This window comes from Chroicocephalus ridibundus, chromosome Z, assembly GCF_963924245.1.
Source record: "Chroicocephalus ridibundus chromosome Z, bChrRid1.1, whole genome shotgun sequence".
In the NCBI taxonomy this organism is placed as follows: Eukaryota; Metazoa; Chordata; class Aves; order Charadriiformes; family Laridae; genus Chroicocephalus; species Chroicocephalus ridibundus.
Window position 1 is genome coordinate 30,303,807 of NC_086316.1, and position 19,022 is coordinate 30,322,828.

The 19,022-nt window shown below is 42.1% G+C and overlaps 1 protein-coding gene across 2 annotated transcripts in view; it reads left to right on the top strand.

Moving 5' to 3' along the window:
* The first annotated feature begins 6,986 nt into the window (after nt 1-6,986).
* The window catches only part of MEGF10 (multiple EGF like domains 10), a 108,731-nt gene continuing 96,695 nt past the window's right edge, over nt 6,987-19,022 (top strand). The window contains exon 1 of one of the 2 annotated variants that reach the window (XM_063320632.1): nt 6,987-7,120. The gene's annotated coding sequence lies outside the window, so the exon portion shown is untranslated. Of the gene's footprint in view, nt 7,121-7,232; nt 7,364-19,022 lie in introns of those variants that run through there. The other variant, XM_063320631.1, reaches the window with a different exon arrangement.

The window sequence follows — 19,022 nt, forward strand, 5'->3', positions numbered from 1 at the left end:
AATAGGACATTACCAAAAAAGTTATTGAAATTTTAATCGTGTGTTGTTTTCTTTTCTGCATGTGTTTAGCCAGTGTTTAAGTAACTATTTCATTGAAAGTTGTACTGTTTTGTATTCCTTTTCTGTATCAGGACTATGGGTTCCTACGACCTAAAATCAAATTCTAGTGAACATTTGGACCTCATATTTCTGTTACACTACAAGCATAATACTAGCTATAAAATGAAGAAGATATGATACTTTACTTTCAATAGTACATGTAAACATGTGATAAAGCACATCTGATTGATCATTGTGTACTATTTATGGCCTAATTGATCTAACGGACATTACTGGGTTGGTTGCATAAACTAGAAATAGTTTCTTTCTTACACAAGCTGCCTATGCTTATATTGACTTGACTGTTCTACACAACAGAAACTAGTTTAAAATCTAGCACAGAAAAATAACAAATCAAGTACATTAAAAGATGCTCAGCTCCCAAAAATGAATACATATCTTTTAGTATGTTAGATGAGAGTATTGAACTTGAATGAAATGGAAATCTTGCTTTTGCATTAAATAGATTTCAGAGACTAAATAGCAAATCAAGAGGAAGTCTCGTCAACTTTTTGTTTACCCCAGACATTGCATTAAAAATAGTTTTTGTACAACTGTAAACGTTGCTGTAAAACTCTTAGGCAGGCTGTAGCTCTCTTGCGCTACAACAGAACCTTGTCCTTGTGCTTGTGCTAATTTGAACACTTTGGGACCTTGTCATCATTTAGAGTAGAGAAAGTTTATTACATTGCATACTGCATATTCTTTAAAAGGGTTGCTTTCTTTTTTGAGTGGAAATGAGTGCTTTTAGTCAGTGCTTTTAGAAAGAGAAAAGTTAACACCTAACTCACATCTGAGTACTGTCAAGTGGACATTCTCTGTGCATTTTGATAAATGTTGAATTGTACTCTAATTTGAGGTAAACTACTAGAAAAGCTGATTAAAGGCTCCTATCTTGCAAAGCCATGGGGAAGAGCAGTATGTAGAGGAAGAGGGATAAAAAATAAAAAAAGAGGAAATTCTATTGTATGAAACTTGTGAATACATGAAGTTCACACCAAATTAAACATTTTTGTTGGAGTTGAAAGACCTGAAGCACTGTTAGCAGAGGAAATGCTCAGCTGTTCAGATTTTTCTATCACTGCCTGCCTCTTACAGGAGATGAATGCAATAATATGTTGATGTATTTAAAGTGCCCTTCCTTGTCATTTGCACTAGGCTTGACCATATTTTGGACTGGTAGGAAGAAATCACTTTTTGCCATCTGTCACCAGCACGTAATGCACTCTTCTGACTGCTAGTAAACTGATGGAAAGGCTTTATCCGGTTGGGTGAGTGATCTGAACTGCTCAGTGCTCTTTCATAAATTCAGAAGCAAAGAGATGGCGAGATGACAGGGAAGGGAACAGCTTGTGGGGAGCATCCCATGGGGACGTGACTGCTGCAAGGTAGAAGTGTCCCTGAATGCTGTTACTTTTGAATGGAGTAAAATACCTCCCCTGGGCGTTACAATTTCTGCATACTGGAAACTTACAGAACAAAATTTTATTTTAAAAAAGAAAAAGCCTTGCCACAAGGCTGCTGTAGTGGTTTTTTTTAAACATAGTGCATGTGTGTTAAGACTGAAGATGCTGTTACAGCTGTTCTTTTTAACGATGTGTGAAAATTTCAGGTTTGCTGAGAAGCATACAGGGCAACTTACTTCATCCTGAGATTTCAGAGCATAAGACTACCTAATTCTGAGTTCTGGGGAAAAAGTTACATTTAGAGCAGTTTAAAGGTGTCACCTGGTACTAGCAAGTAGGGAACGATTCAAAACATCTAAGGCCTGTTTTAAGCTCTGTCATTGAGCCAGTCAGTATATGAGAAATGTAAATATCTCAACCCTTACTAAATTAATGCTTGCAAGAATCTTAGAATTTTTAGATAAACAGTGTCATAAAAGACCAAAGAGTAATTTTTGATAAGTACATTTAAGCTATTTTTGTTTGTCCTCTTATTAGCAGTAAGATAAACAATCCTGGATTTTCTTATAACATTACATCAAATAACACAAGTATGGCACCACTACTACTTTTAGAAAGAGGATCATTGCAATGTAAAGGTAATTTTTGTACATAGAAAATGCTGTACACCTCTAAAAGCCAATAATGTAAATTATATCTTATTTCAGTTTAATTTGTTTTGATGAGATGATCTTACAAGACTGCTTACGTCTGCTGTGCTTGTTTGGTTGTGCCTGGAATGTTAAGTCCTTGTCTGCTGGCCACGTTGGGTATTTTTTTTCCACCTGATAGTGTCCCTGGTCACTACTGTAAAGTGAAGAAAGATTTGTTTTCAAAGGTAAACATACAATGTATTTTAACTCTTACGCAGCAGAGTACTTAACGAATTCCAATACTAAATGTCTTCCTTTTTTACCTGTCTTCAAATCATAGATTGTTTCATTCTCATACTTAAGTTTTCGTCATTTTTTCACTTACAGATTTGTTTGAAAACCTGTCGCAATATGTTCCCACATCCACACCAAAAAGAAATGGAGAGTCAGCAATTATTAAATGGTTCCATTTCTCTCTGATATCACATCATTATTACATATCATAGCAGAACTGCCACCAGTGTGTTCATGCCCAGAACTAGGCCCAAAATAATTTTGTTATAAAATGATAAGGGATGGTTAAAAATATTGCCTCTCTTGAAATGTAGTATGCATGTCTTTGAAGAACCTGACAATTCAAAAACGATTCTTGCATCATCTCTTTCATGTTATTTTGCTTATTCCTTTCTCCTTCCTCATTCTGTTTATTATTTTGATTTTTTTTCTCCTTGCTATCTTTGCATTTTTTGCCCGCTCGCTTCTTTTATTTATTTTTTTTTTTAGTTTTGTTCACCAGTCTCCTGTCTCCAGTCTCCAGAGAACCTTTTATTTTCAAGTCTATGGCCAGCCTACAATCACTTTTGCCTTGTGAAGGCCAAAGCACAAACAAGAGGAGTTATCCTGATTTCAGTGATTCCCTTCTTTTCACTTTTCCTCTTCTCCTCAATTAGAGTTTGAAAGCAAACCACTCCCCTTATCTCTGAAAAACAGCATATGTGTGAGGCACTCAAGGAATGCAGCAGCATTATTCTATGTTTGTGTCCCTTCAAAGTTAAAGAATGGTGAAACTGCTTGTAACTCACAGTCACACCGCTTCTCTCCTTCACACCTCATTTTCTGAGAAGGAATATGTCATCCTGAAATCCCGACAGTGTGAAATTATGGACATAATCTGGACTGTGAGTAAAAATTTTGTGTTCTAATGCAATTGCATTTTTGTGTATCAGCTGGATCAGTCATGTTATATATTTTCACATCTAGTTATTTTCAGATCAAATAATTCGGCTGGCAAAGTGGCAAACAGAAGTGGAAAATATTGCATAGGTATATCAGTAGATAACACTTTCTGTGCTGTTTATATACATGCATATTTTTATGCTTATATAACTTTTTCCTGAGTAGACAGTGTTCAACACCTTTCCTCTTCTGGACCTATGCTCTTCCTTTTGAAGCTTTACTACTACCCAGTGTCACTTATGTGTGTTCATAACCTCTTGTGAGTGTACTCAAAGGCCTTGAGATGCTGATATGGTCAAACACAACTCCCCCTGTGATTTCTGCTCTGTGTCTAGAATCCAGATGCTCCACACAAAAATTTAAAAGTTTTCCATGCTCAAAGAGAAACCAGATCAAAGACACCATCATGCAATTAATTTCACTGAGGGAGTCAGTGAGTGAGACTGACTATTACTTATTTTAAAGTGTTACTTGTTTGCAGAACTAATCATGCTTGCATAGAAATTATGTGGGCCATGTATGGGCATCATAACATTTAAAAACATTTAGAGTGTTATGAAATTAAGCTTTATTGGCTGAATTGAAGAGCATTACTGATAATATCAGAGTGGAGACATAATGAGTCTCATTCTTTGTCCTGTAGTCCTCAGAATTTTTAAGAGTGTTCAGGCTTCATTAACAACTCAGACATTTTTATCATCTTGCAGTATTCAAGACATGCAGCTCTCTTCCGCACTCAGAACAGGAATTACTTCTTGATTGCTACAATTAATTGTTGAGAATCATGACTTCTTGATAGCAGCTTCTTTATAGCAAGGCTTTGCAGGTCAGAGTGTGCTCCTGGCCAGCAATTCAGATGCACTGCCTGGCGCATTCCTGAGCATGCAACATAGGGTGGCTTTCATCTTATGCAACATATCACAGTCTAAAAGTTAAGATATCTAATCTAAATCATGGCTAGTCAGTAGTAATGGACAAACATCTTTAGAGGCCAGTTCACCCCATCCCAAGACAGGTGTCTTACCACAGGTAAGCTTAATTGCCCGTTGCAATGATGACTGACTAAACTTGACACTTAATTTTTAGGGATGACGACATTTTAGTATAATGTTTGATTCTCTACAGGTTCATAATTTCTTATAGAGACATGCAAATTGTATTTCAGATTGTTTTTGAGCACATTCACTGAACAACGTTTTAAACTTTGTCTGATTAAAGACACCAGTTTAGGATGGGGGAAATGAAAATAAGCATTTGTTCTCTGTTTTGTTATGAGTGAAAATAATGTTCCAAATAATGAGGAATCAGTGTGGACTTTTAGACTGAGGAGAGATGTGGAAACTGGCTTCTAAAGCAAATAATATTGGCTCTTGGCCTGATTTGTGTGTCTTGCGCATCTCTAAACTAATTCTTATCCTGATAGTAAGACAGGGTTATTTGCTTCTGACTACTTTGAAGAGTTCAGTTTGAAGAGGTACAACTCCACTCCCCAAAAAAAAGAAAAAAAGGAACTTATTATCAAAGGTGATCCAGTTAATTTGTAGACCATCTCTTTGCATCATTTGTTGCTAAGGTTGTTCATTTTCTACCTGGTATGTGTATTTCCATGACAAGTGTACTCCACAGGAAGTTATCCTCAAATGAGCATTTAGGGCCATATTCTTACAAGTTCCTTATTCTTCCACAACTTCCTTTAAAGAAAATAGGATGATTCACAGGAGAATGTTGTTCTCAGTGCTATGCAGGATGAAAAATATAAATGTATTTTCTTCCTATTTCACATTTATATGCATACATTACAGATGAACAAATGATAAAAGAAGCAGGGAGGAAGTTCTTCAACTTGTAAGAGATGTCAATCAAAATGGCGTAACACAGAATTGGCATAAATTGATTTGATATGTTAACTGGGGGTCTGACAATGAATATATCTTTCTGACACCAAAACTGGCGGAACAGTGATGTGCAACCAAATTACAAACTTACCGCTTTGGAGAAACTGTAGTGTTTTAAAGTACTAATAAGTCTTAAGGCATACACATTGAGAAGGAGGAAACAGATACATGCTCCCATGAAGGAGCTTAAGCAACAAACATACACCTGACACTGGTGATCTTCAGTTGGCTAGTTAACTACTTGTGCAGACAATTACCAGGTTGGTAATTGTCAAGGCCAGGCTGGATGGGGCTTTGAGCAGCCTGGTCTAGTGGGAGGTGTCCCTGCCCATGGCAGGGGGCTTGAAACTAGATGATCTTTAGGGTCCCATCCAACCCAAACCATTCTATGACTCTATGAATTACCATTTTGTTATGGATTGCCTTAAAAAATCTGGCTGTTAATTAGAATACTTAATTTGAATCAGCTCAAAAAATTTCTTTTTTTTTTTTTTTTCTTTTTGTATGTGCCATCTTAGTGCTATTTCCTAGTGTTTTAATCATTTAGGCTTGAGATCAGAGCAAACCTGCCATTAGTTCTAATAAGGTTATATTAGAATCAGGAAAAAATGTGACAAGAAAATTTGGGTTATCGCTTTTTTTTTTTTTTTTCTTTTTTCTTGGTAAATGGAAGCTATTATCTGCCGAGAGTCTCACAGCTACAACAGCTGCCTAGCTGCCGCGCTGTGCTGGAAGGAGCGTCCCAGACCCCCGACGCCCGCAGCGACAGCAGGTGTCTCTGCTTCCCAGCACATCCCGCCGCAGATCCCAGCACATCCCGCCCGGCCCCGGCCCTGCCGCCTCTCCCTCCTGCCCAAACCCCAGCCGCAGCCACCGGCAGAGAGAAAACCTGACCGCTGACCGCTCTTCTTCTGTGAAAAAGGAGATGCTCTAATGGCACAACTTCCCCGTATGTGAAGTGCGAAGAGCAAAATTCCGTCTATAGGCAAAGAAATACTTCGCAGTTATGCAAACGCAGACTTCCCCTTGCAAAAGCTAATTTGGTAGATTAGCTACTGTCCTCATTATTTATGAGTGCTTTCCATATTTAAAACATATTACTATTTGTTTATCGTGCAGAGGCTGTGTTGCGGGGCGGTACGACATTTGTCAGTCTGTTTTGGTCTGCCTTTTGTATAAAGACACAAGTAGTGGTTGCTTAGTTTCACGAAACATTTTCCTTCCCGTGCCCCGTGCTGGAACTTTAGTCACGAAGCAGGCTCACGGGTCTGTTTACCTGAAATATTTGGGGGATAACGAGTATCACCAATTAAACGGGGGAGCGTAAAAGTAACGACGCCTTTCTTTTCTCAAACAGTACCGGAGGGGAGCACATGACGCCTGCCCTTCCGTGGATTTGGGTCTCCTGAGGGAGCGGACGACCAGCTCCTGCTGGTGGCACCGAAGGCGCTCTGAAGATTTTATTCCTGGGTCACCTGCAGGGTAGGTACCCACCCTTCACCGGCCGAGCAAGGGACCTCTGAAGTCCCTATGTAGTTTTCATTTTGCCTGCAAGCGATCGCAGGGAGGCTGTTTTGGGGCGGGATGATGGGGGGGGAAACAGCATCCGCGGGCGACACCAGCCCGAAAGCGTGTAAGTGGCCAAGTGTCTGCCTGTCTGTCCGTCGCTCGGACACCGCCCCGGGGGCCGGGGCCAGGGGCGTGTGGAGGGCCGGGCCGGGCGGAGGAGGGGCTGAGCCCCGCCGGCTCCGCCGCACTCACCGCCCCTCCCTCGGCGCGGCGGCGGCGCGGAACCCGGCGGCAGCTCCCGGTGGCGGATCCCGCTCGGACGGGGAGGGCGCCCGCGAGACAGGTAGGCAGGGATCCCTCCCGTCCGTCCCGTCCTCTCCCGTCCCGTCCCGTCCCGTCCCGTCCCGCAGGCGCCGGGCGCGGGTGCGGCGGAGCAGCGCGGCGGCATCCCGGGTCGGGCGGCGGCATCCTGAGGGGAGCGAGGCGGCATCCCGAAGGGAGCAAGGCAGCATCCCCGGGGGGAGCGAGGCGGCATCGCCCCCGGAGTGGAGCGGGGGCTGCCCTCAGTGGGATGCTCGCCCCGCTGGTGGGTACCGCCGCTTTGTCAGAGCAGCCGGGCGCCCGCGCGTGTTTCGCTCCGCGTTGTCGCTGGTGGCGGGGGGAACACCGGGCTGGTGGGGCGGCTCCGGCGTCCGGGCAGGCTCGTCGCGCTGTCCCCAGCTGGCGTCGCCTCACTCTCCCGCCCCGGCCGTCCACAGACGGGACGAGTCGGTTCAGGCTCCCCGCAGAGCAGATTTGCGCGAAAGATGGGTATTTTAAAGGCTACCGTTCGTTTTCACGGAAGGCTTTTGGCAGTCCTGAACAGAGGCCGCAATGAGGGTACATACGGAGACAGAGGGATGTTTGTGTATATATGTAAATAAACATGACCTGCACGTGAAAACGTACATCTGTTTAATAACTTGACTTCATTGCTCCAGCATATGTCTTTCAGCAGAAGCTGCCTAGAGAAATTCTCAGTTGCGTGGTATCCTGTACAGATTTTCTTTTGGCGACAGTCATAGTAGTGTAAATATTTCCTATTTTGTGTTTCAGCCAAGAAGTAGGCTCGATCTGGAAATGTAGGCACAAATCAATTAGGAAAAATAAGCAGCTGCTTTTCCTAGAATGAGCTGGGAATGCAGGGCTTTTTGGTAACCTTATAAATTACTTAAACGTTGCTGCCAGTCATTGAGTAAATGTACTCAAAGCAGACATATATTTCCCGGAATCGTGTACAGCTCTCAAGTTTTTCTCAAGTACAAACTTTTGATGGTAGAGTGAGTTTAAAACCTCAGTTTGGAACATGCCGTCAGTACTGAAGATGTTTCATGGCATACTTTCTCAGGTTTGTAACTGAGCTTTGGCAGCAGCAGTTTGGAAAGCTGATTAACATAATGACTCTTATTTAGGAAAAATGTTTTTATCCAGCAACTTGGAAGAACCAAAAAAAAAAAAAAAGCCAAGTCTGGAAAATGACATTTGTTTCCCTGCAGATAAGCTACAGAACAACTCCGAAAAGTCTTAGATGCTTTGACTGAGCAGCATGTCTGATGTGAGTCTGAAACTGAAAGCTGCCTTCAGGCTTCAGTTTCCTTGTCAACACCCCTAAATGGCATTTTTGCCCAATAACACAATACCGGGAGTAAAGCATACGTAATTAGGTATGTGCGTTCTTCTTGAAGCGCAGGGGGGACGTGCAAGTGTCTGAGCTGGAGACAGAATTTAGGAAAATAACAGCTTGGGTGGCCAAATTATCTGTATCAGTTGCTACTCAGTAGCCCTGAAAATGAAATGGTATTAGGGAGCCTGTTTTTATTTTCCATCTCAAGTCAGAAAGGCCAGCTGGGCAGGTGTGCTCCATATTTTTAATAAGCTGGACAAACAACGTAATTCAGGCCCAGGTTCCTACTTGTTTGCTCATATAACTGGGCACTTGCACAGCATCAGAACATGGTACCTTATCTAGTAAAACTTTTTCTATTTTTCTTACACAGACAACTATAAGTACCATGTGGCCCTGTCATACAATCAAATTTAAATGCATATTGCTCCCAAAAGAGGTGGATCATAATGTTAGCATTGGTTGTTAGTATGCTGTGGAAATGGCATGGCTTTGCGTTTGGCTTCTTAAGATGTTGCAGTCGTACGTCTGGAGTGTTACAAGTCTCTGCTAGAACACAAGCAGTTCACAGGATTGGCAGTGAATTTTCTGTTTCTCGCTCCCTCGTTACAATCCGCATCTTGCAAAAAAATTCTCAGCTGCTGGCTGCTCAGTGGCCTGTGTGAAGTTGTATCTACTTAATTTCCCTGGAAATCACTTATCAGAGATCCCCTGTTTTGAGTATCAGGTGGTGACAGGACAGATCTGTTCTCCAGGGGCCGGGCTGCGCACGCCAGTTCTGACTCCCCACGGACAGCCCCCATAGACAGAAACTGCACTGCCTTTGCCTCAATAGCGTGATCCTTTAGCCCTTTGGATACCATACATTTTAACATTTTGGGGCTCTAGCTAAAATATGCATGGCTAATGCCAACACTCTAAATGCAACTGGCGGTGTGGGGTGGTGTCCTTACAAGGTGGGTACCAGCAGGACCTCTCCAGGGCTGTCAATGTTTAAACGAGCTGTTCTTGCCCCGCAGGTGAACAGAAGAGTTTGACCAAGCGAACAGTCCTTTGGTGACTCTCATAACCCTGCTTCCCACAAAAGGATGCATTTTGCTGTATGAGGGCATACACCTAGCAAATACAGTTTAACAAAAGCAGTTAACTCATCTATGCAAAGAACACGGGAACCGTGCATTAACATACTTAAGTTTGATTAACATCTAACAGAGTTTGGAGTGGGCTTTTGACTGCAGCTGCTGAGGATCCCTTGAATTTATATTCAGATTACTTGGCAGGAGTTCTGCACCGTGTCTCTACATACCTTTTTCTTGTCTAGGCATTTTCACTTTTTCTCATTAGGGGAAGTAAGTGGCTTTTGAGGAAGGAAAAAAAGAAACAGATTCTTTGCATACATGCTACAGCCTTAGTCAAAACAAAGATGTGTTGATCCTTCCATGGAGAATACTGTAACATTCAGTTTTTAAATGGAACACAGTGTAGAGCAATAAAATCCACATGAGCCTTTCTTTAGATGTGGAGTGGAATGATGTAGTGGAATTACAGTCAAAAATTCTTACATCCTTACTTCCCCTAAGCAGTGTCTTCCTTGATGGATGATGCCAGTGGCACCAGAATTTACTGTATCATAGTTATGTTACAGACTCACTGTCAGCAATGGAATTTGACCCTGATTTTTACTATTAAGAGATGAGTTTCCCAGTAATTGGTACGCATATTCCCCTTTGAAGATTTGATACAGACCCTAGAATCAGCATACCATAAACTTAGAAATAACTGCATTATTTTTTCACCTATGAGAAGAATCTGTGTCTTGATGTTCCAAATGTTTTTTTCTTATAAAACCAGTATCGTCTAAAGCCATCTGTCATAAAAATAGGAGTAGTATTCTGGGGAGGGATTGGCTTCATTAGAATAGCTTTATTGATTGTGTCAGCATTCTTGTTAATTAACCTATTCAAACTGTCTGGTCTTTAATTGATGTTTTGCTTATGTAAGGATTTGTGGTTCATGCCTCTGGATGTACACATTAGGTTTATATTAAAATGTAGACAGACAGCTCTTCATGTTTTATCTGTGTTTTGTATCTGATTGTCAGAGAAATTAGCCCATAGTCAGCAATGAGGTACTAATTCTGAGCCCTTTTGATGTGCAAGACAACGAAAGAATATAGATTGGGAAGCACAAAGCATAATTTTAACTTTGACACTGACTTGCTGTGTGACCTCAGGAAAGAAATTTAATCATTTTTCTGCTGCTGTAAAAGAACACTGTTCTAAGCCTACCAAATTATTTTTGTTGAACACACAGAGATGCAAGTTAACTCCTGCAAAGAAACTTGAATATAAAGACTTCACATTAATGTGTCTTATATTTAAAATAGAAACACTAGCACGAACAGCTGTTAGGTTGTCCCACCCCTACAGTAACAGGAGCTTTACAACAGCACAAAAACAATAACAAAAATGATCCCGCCTTTTATAATCTAAAACTTAAGACAAAAGACAATAGGCAATAAAGAAGGACAATGAAATAATGAAAACAGCTGTTAAGCCACAGTCATATTATATTATTCATCAGAAATCATGGAAATGAAAACATTTAAAAGGGATTAATGATGTTTTTTTCAGGTGAGAGTCCTCAAATAGGAGACTGTGTAGAAGTACTTCTCTGAAACAGCAGTATATTACCAATTACCAAAGAAAGGGTCAACATCTTGTTAAGTATGAGAAATGTTGGGCCGTGAAAGGCAAGGGGAGACTCAGAGGAGTCATGACCTTAGGGTGATGCAGAAGGTGGATTTGTCAGGCTGGACGAGAGAAGACCATCAGGGTTTTGTGGCATGGGTGAAGTTGTCCAGGCATGAGACTGGGGGGCCCTGACCCAGCCCGAAGGTGTCTCTCATGGGCAGTGATGCTCTGGGAGAGTGTGCTTGAAACAGTGGCAGAGGATGTAGAGAAGAGGGAGGGCTTGTTAAGGCTGCTCAAGAAAAAAGAATGATCAAGAGAATAATAATGTGTGTTTAGGGCGATGGACAAGTCTATGAGCAGTAGCAGGGTGGAATACCTAACCAGAGTTTAGCAGAAGATATATTACTTTAATGCAAAGGAAAGAAAAATGAACTGGACAGAAAACAATAAGCAAACTGGTAGTTTGCTGCTCCATGCATACCCCCATTTCTTTTGGAAAGAAGCCATTGCTTTGTAAAGCTTTCTGTACATGGCAAGCATTATGCTATGAGTACTTCCTGCATTGCGCTTACGTCTTTCAGGGGTAGATCCTGTAGAGCCCTCTTCAAAGCGAGTAGTGCTGTATTCCATAAGTAACTGTATGAGACAAATATGTGCAGCACAAAATGATTCAGAGAGACAGTAAGGGCAGGAGGATGTCGTTCTTAACATATTTTGGTCTTAGCTCTGTGAGAATATTTTTCATTAATGAAAACAAAGACATCCGTGCAAGGTCTCAATGAGTTCAGTGTGTTCACACATCTTTTGAAGTCTCTCCTATACAGAAATCTTGTTTATCTCCTTCTCAGACTTTTTTTTGGGTTCTTGGTGAATTTAAAGGATTTACACAGCCAGTAATAACATTGTCACCTGGTAAGTTACTCATTTTTGTCTTGTGGAAACATTTTGATTTTATCTTGCAGACGTTTTTCTGAAGTGCAGGAGAAAAAACATCCAAGGTGGAGATAACTTTGAGTTGGGATTTTTCCCGTCTCCAACTGTTACTTGGAACAAAATACTCTGCTGTCAAAGGGCTTGGGAAAAGTCATGACGAGATCCTCACCCATGGTTCGCAGTGGATGTGGCAGTGCCCTGCCTTCACACTGCGGCTTCACAGCGGTAACAGCCCGGGGTGTGGGAGCTGCCCCAAGAGCTCCCTGGCTCCGGCTCTGCCCCATGCCTTGGGGTTCCCCATGGGGAGCCAGGCACGTGCTGGAGGAAGCGGCACGCTGCAATCTCGTTTTGACACGCAATTCTTGACCATCGTAATTCATACCTAAAGATCAGGGCTAAAGGGTGCATCTGCCTTTTGCGTTGTAGCGGCAGGCAGGAGCAGCCGGGTTGTTAGCCGGTGGAACAAAGGGGAGGAATTTGCAGCTGTGGTGTTGTGCTTGTCTTCTAAACTGGGTTTTAGGAGGATCCCACTACCATGGTGGTATCCTTCTGACCTCACATACTGCAAAGGTGAACTGAATCAACCTTATTTTTATGTTTTCACCGTTGTAGGCTTCATTCAGACCTTCTGTACTACAGCAGTCTATTTTTTATTAACCACGTTGCTCGGCACTTGAGTTTGGTGTTGATTCACACATAGGGATTTAGATCATGGCTATTTTATGTTGCTTACCCCTTTCTTCATGTGACCCATAGAGAAGTTTCAGAATCAGTTGATTTGGATGAGAGCTTTTGAATCCTGACTTTCAAAGTTTCAGCATTGCTGAACTGCTTTACTAAAGAGGAGCAAAAGAGTTTCAATCACAGGGCTCTGCCAAAAAGAGCCCCCAAAGTGAATGTTTTGTGTGAAAGCATGCCTTGCAGTTTAAGCCCGGAGTGACAATGATTGTAACACAACACTGTTCATGTGACAGCCAGACAAAGAGGCCATTATGCACGGCTGGCTGGCATCAGATCCTCCCAAAGCCAATAGTCAGTCGGAGCTTGGTCGCCCCGAGAACATGAATACAGTGGAAGCGCTTGCATGTTAAAAAAAGAGAAGACATATGTGTGTGTGCAGGAACGCATATGTGTCTACGTGCCAAGGTCCAGTTAAGTTCTAAGTACAAAATGACACAATGGATTTGTTTGGGTTTTTTTTTTTTTTTTTTTGGAAGTGGCTGTCAGGAATCAGCAAAAAACATGTAATGTAGCACTGAGGACAGACATGGTGGGAACACGACAGAGTATGTCAACTGACCAAGTAGATCTTCCAGTTCCCTTGCTCCATGCTGCAAGATTGCTTCCTACAGTGTGCTTTTGAGCATGTATAACTTAGTTTTAGTTTCCTCTAAAGTGTGGACAAAATCTTGGACTGCTCTGGTCTGTCAACACACAGCTGTTACGATCACTGAAACTAAGGCAAAAATAATGCTTATGTGTGTTTGTGGGAAGCATTTGTTTGGTGACTTAGAAACCCTCTTCAAAGGGTTCAAGACCATGGGCAAGAATCAGAGCACTTGGTACATGAAGAAACATCCCTGACAACTTGTGAGCTGCAGCAATCTTGGCCCCAAAGGCAGCATGCTTGCGTCAGCCATTGTAAATCTACTTAAAAAATAGGGTACGGCAGCTGGAGTGGAAAGCTCTTCAATTAGAAATGTATTTGTTTAAAAACAACTGTTTCGCCTTTGCAGCCCTGAGGGCGGGATTGTCTTCTCCAGCGCACAGGAGGTGGAACCAGATGATGACCAGAGTCACTGGTGTTCACACCCAGCAAAGGCGCTTTGACCTCATTCTCTAGCTACAGCTGTAGGTTATTTCCCTCCCCCCCATTTTTTCTTTTTTTTTTCCTTTTTTTTCCCCTCTTTTTTCTTTTTCATTCTTTCCCCTTTTCTGCCTCTCCCCCCTGTCCCCTTTCCTTCTTTTTCTTTCCCCTTTTCTTCTTTTTTTCCACCTCTCTCCTTCCTCCTCCTTCCCCCCTTCCTTTTTCTTTTTTCTTATTCTGATTGAGGACCTTATTAAATTAGTGTTTGCTTTTGAATGGTATTTGCTTCTAAACACTTAAGGGAAACACATCATTTACAAAGCAGTCTTTGCCTGTTTGTTGGTATATTGCTACTGGTATAACAAAAAAAAAGTGCCGTGAATTACATTTCTTTAATTTCATGTGAGGTTCAAGTATGTTTTTTCATTTTGCTGTGACTGTTACACTTTCTGAATGCAGAAATTCAAAATATTTTTGTTTATACTGACACATTTTTCCTACTTTGTTTACACTTTCCTAGTGAATATTTTATTTTAGAGAAGCTTTTGAAGTGCAAAGAGGAACAGAAAGCATTTATTGCAACTGGTGACGGAGTAGTATTATATAATTAATCTTTTTATTTATTCAGTTCTCCATCATTAGGCTTTTCTTCAGAGGGTTTTTTGTCTATAGTTTTGGGAAAGACAATCACCTAAATGACTTATGCCTGTATCGAGGACTTTGTGTCATCAAGAATTAATCTGAAGAGGCCCAGGCTATATTTTGTGTTTGTGGTACAAATGGTAAATCAAGAAACGTGGTATATTAGTAGTATCTACTTAAATACACAATGCAAGTGCCTGAAGAGCTGATGATTTTGTTACTCCTGCCTGCACCAACGAAGGGGCCAAGCTCTGTCCTGCTCCATCCAGTGTATGCGGAAGGCTGCCCCCGGCCCCCAGCCATTCCATGCACTCACCCCCCACTGCAAAAACATGCATGTTTGCTCACAAACTCCTTTTTACACCAAGTTGCCCGTGTTTGGCTATCAAAACTACACAGCTTAATGATTTTGTGTAAATTTTACATGTCAGTAAGAATCCCAGCCAATTTTGGCCTGACACTTGGATGTTTTTTTTGGTGGCTGTTTCTTCTTTCTTGAACCTTGGTGTGCTTGAAGAGTTTCACTGCTCCTGGGAAAAACCCCAGAGGTGTTTGGTTTAGGGAGCAAGGTTGGCCTAGCTAGACTCCTGACCAGCTTCTTCCTCCAGCATTTACCTTACCTGTTTTAGTAAATATTTTTAATGGAAAGAAATACTGAGGATACAGCCCAGCTGGTGTCAGAGGGAGACTCAGCTGTCGGTCTGAGAAATTCAGGGATCTGTCTAAGTCAGGTGAATAAATGCTTGCTGAGGGTAAAGCTGGGCTAGACAGGCTGTTTTTTTCAAACAGTCCTCAAGAAAAGTATTGGCACTTAATAATTTTTTTAAACTGTGTTAGAAGGGTGCTAGACTGCATAGAAGTTAGGATTTCCTTTTCTCTGTGGAAATGATGCCTGCAATCTCTGTATGGACTGCCATTAAAGGATGTTTGTAGGCCTCTGCACAGCCTTATGGCAGCAGTGGATTTTAATTATCCATATAATTACTTTTTGGTGCATAAGAATCTCTTAAATTATAATGTCACTACGAATGTCCTAAATGTACGTGTTATGTGCAACAGCACGTTGTCTGTCTTCTGAAGACAGCAAAGCGAATAGCCTCTGGAAATCTGAAATGACATCTCTCACGTGGCCCTTTTACTCAGCGAAAGGAAGTTATTACTTCCAAATACTAACGTTTGGATTTGTACAAATGAACTGCTGTCCTGGGTACGTGTTACTGTTCATGTCGCATCTGCCTGTACCTTGTTTGGTTTTGGGACCACAAAAGACAAGGACATTTGAGTATGTATTTTAAAAATGATGGTTAAGGCTTAATGCAGAGATGGTGCTGTAAGATTCTTGCCTGCTATGTACGGTTGGTATAGGTGTCGCTGTCTCTCATGATGTAAGCTCTCACGGCCCCGTTTGATGTTGTCAGGTCCACCTATGCTTTTGGTATTATCTGATGCATTGGCAGCATCCAAATTACTTCGTTCAGTGACATCAAAATACAGGAGCTTTGAAACTTGTGAAATTTTTTTTTTTTTGTAATGCAATTAGGAGACTGAGGAATCTAAACACCTCAAGAAGATTTCGTGTAAAGATGGGAAGGAGATTTATCGGTTGTGTTCAACAAGTCTTAGTTTATATCCTCTCTAGAGTGGTGTTCACTTTCATAGCAAATCTAGATAATTGTAATAGTAATAAACAGACACCTAAGTCTAAACAGAATTTTTGTGAACTCCTAAACGGGAGTCCCATTTGCTCACTTGTACCATTGTCCTGTTTGCCCCTAATTTTGTGATGCTACTTCCAGAGTTATTACTCATGTGCTTTGTGAGTTCTCGTGTGCTTCGTGAGTGAGCAAGTGAATATCCACAAACCCTGGGCGGTTCTTCCGTCAGAGACTGCGTGTGTCCCCCCTGCTACTTCACAGTCCCTTCTCCTGGATGAAGGCCATGTTCCTCCAAGCTGCAAAGGTGAAGCAGTTATGAAATAATTAATACCAGTCCACCTTGGCTGTGTGTTTGTTGGAGAGCATCGAGAAGAGGCAGAATAAATTGCCTGGTGCCATTATTCCTGCAGGGTGGTGTTGCTTTGCCAGTGGGCGAGAGTTTCTGATACACTGCAGCTATCTATCTGTCTGTCTGTCTGTCTATCTATCTATCTATCTGTCTCTCTATCTGTCTATTTTAGTGGATTCTGATTAACCACATGATTGCTTTGCATACAAATGCCAATTAAGACATTGAGTTTTCTCCTGCCATGACAAAGACCTGGGCACCTGCAGCCGGAGGACGGCTGCTGCCCCTCTTTTGCGCTGGTGTTGACTTCCTGGCATGACCCATGGGAAAGAAAAAATACCTAACGCTCTGCAGTTTCTCAATGTCATGTTTATGAAGAGAGGAACCGTAAGTTCAGGAGCAAAAAACCTCACCTCCCGGGCCCTGCTGGCTGTTTCGCTTCCCTGCTGAGGTGCAGGAAGGCTGTTGGTCTACCAAATGTAACAGCCCCGATAGAACTGTCTCTTTCCCTTCCCATGCAGTGGACTGAGGTCTTAAATCTTGGCCAGGGTGTGGGCTTCACGTGGGCTTGGATGCTCTGGCTGTAAGAACGGGTGCTGAGGGATGAGCTTTGCCTTTCCAGCAGATTGAGGAGGCATTCCCCCTGTACAGGAGCCTCCACGCCGCCTGATCAGGTGTTGGATAGTGGGGACTGCGCCTTCCTCTGGTTTTCAGTTTTGACAACGGTGTTTCTAAAGAAAATTTCACAATTTGCCACAGTCTGCCTGACTCCATTGCTCTGTCACTGTCGAAATCATAGGCTGCCTCTTCACTGCCCTCTTTTTGCCTAGGAAAACACCCCTTAACACACTCGTCCCCTTCCCTCCGACTTCCTTCTTCTTCGACAGTGAAAACGTAAAAGCAGAAAAATCATTCAGGTGCTTTTTTCTGCCCCGGCCACCGACCGTGCAGGAGCTGAGGGAGACCTCTCGGGGCAGAGACAGGGATGGGGGCATTTACCAGCGGCACCACCAGCTTTTGCGTTTAACTCGTGTCTCCGCCTGCTCTGTAACGGAGCTTTAGTGCTGCTTTAATCCACGCCACATGCGGGTGACCCGAGCAAACCCTGTGGGAAGACAGAAGCCCTGTTGTGTGTTTGCGGAGCAGTTGCTCGGAAGCTGATGTACAGCTGTGGCCAGGCTTGTTTGGAAGTGAAGAGTAACTTGATCTTTTAATCTTCCCCCCCCCCCCCCCCCCCCTTTTTTTTTTTCCCCTCCCCAGGCTGATATTGTAAATAACAACTGTTTCTGAAGGGTACCTGGCAGTGGGATTGAAATGCGTATTTTAAATTGAGGGGTAGATTTCATGAAGATTTTAGCTGTGTGCAAAAAATGTGCTTTTTTTTTAATAAATTAATTTTAGCTAGTTTCGTTTCTTTTAAAATAAAAGGCATAAGAGAACAGAGACTGATTTTCTTGCTTGCACTGAGTAAACCAGGAATAACTCAAGTGAAATCAATGGACTTGCAAGGTAATGGAGGTGAGCTGCATGAACACGGATCCCTTGTGCATCGCCTGGGTAGTGCATTGAACACACATGTCTGTGTTGTCCAGATATCCCAAAGCTGCCTCCACCGAAGCCAGAACAACTGACCTCTTTTTATAGATTAATAAATTTTCTTTCAGAAAAAAGGGGAGTTGCCAGCTCTGTAGTGGACTCTGCTGAGAATCCATAGCAACATTAGTGCTCTTTATGCTTTAGGGTTGTTTCAGATTAGAGGCACTACACGTTGCAAATACTGCTGTGCAGGTATGCCACAGGGCTTCAACACTTTAAGACAGAAGATGGTACTGAATAGAAGTGAGATTCGCTGGTTCCACGGAAGTTGTTTAAACTCCGAACCCACAAAAGAGTTCATTTTTAATTATTGAATTAAGAAGATTGGGTGAGGAGTTGTTGAAAAATGAGACAAAAACATAGCAAGAGAGATGCTTCCTTGCTTTAAGTATCCCCACTGCTGTCAGTAGATTTTTCCATCTCCATAACCCATTTCAGAGAGCTGGGAGACTTAATCTCATCTCTGGAACAATACTGTTCTTCTGCAACTTTAATGCACTTTCAAGATATGCTCCATTTTTTCATGCTGAACACTAGTTCATGCCAATTTGCATTATGTATGAATAATGACAGCCAGGATATGCATTCATGCTAAGTGAACCTCAAAGGATGCAGTGATTTGGGGTTCTGGTCTGCGCCAATAAAATACAGAAGAATCTTTTTGTGTCTTTGCAGACCGTCAACCTTTCTGTATGTACCACACCCTTTTACAAGTTGATTTTTATTTTGACAGTAGAACGACTTCAGAAAACAGATTTTTGTTTGGTTTGGTTTGCTAAAGTAGTGCTGGGATGCAGGAAGGAGGTGCTTTTTCTCATCTAGCAATGAGAGAAGATGTAAAAAAAGTTTGAGGTCCCTGCCTCTTGGTCTTCAGTAGGAAGGTTTTGGAATGAAGTAGAAATCCATT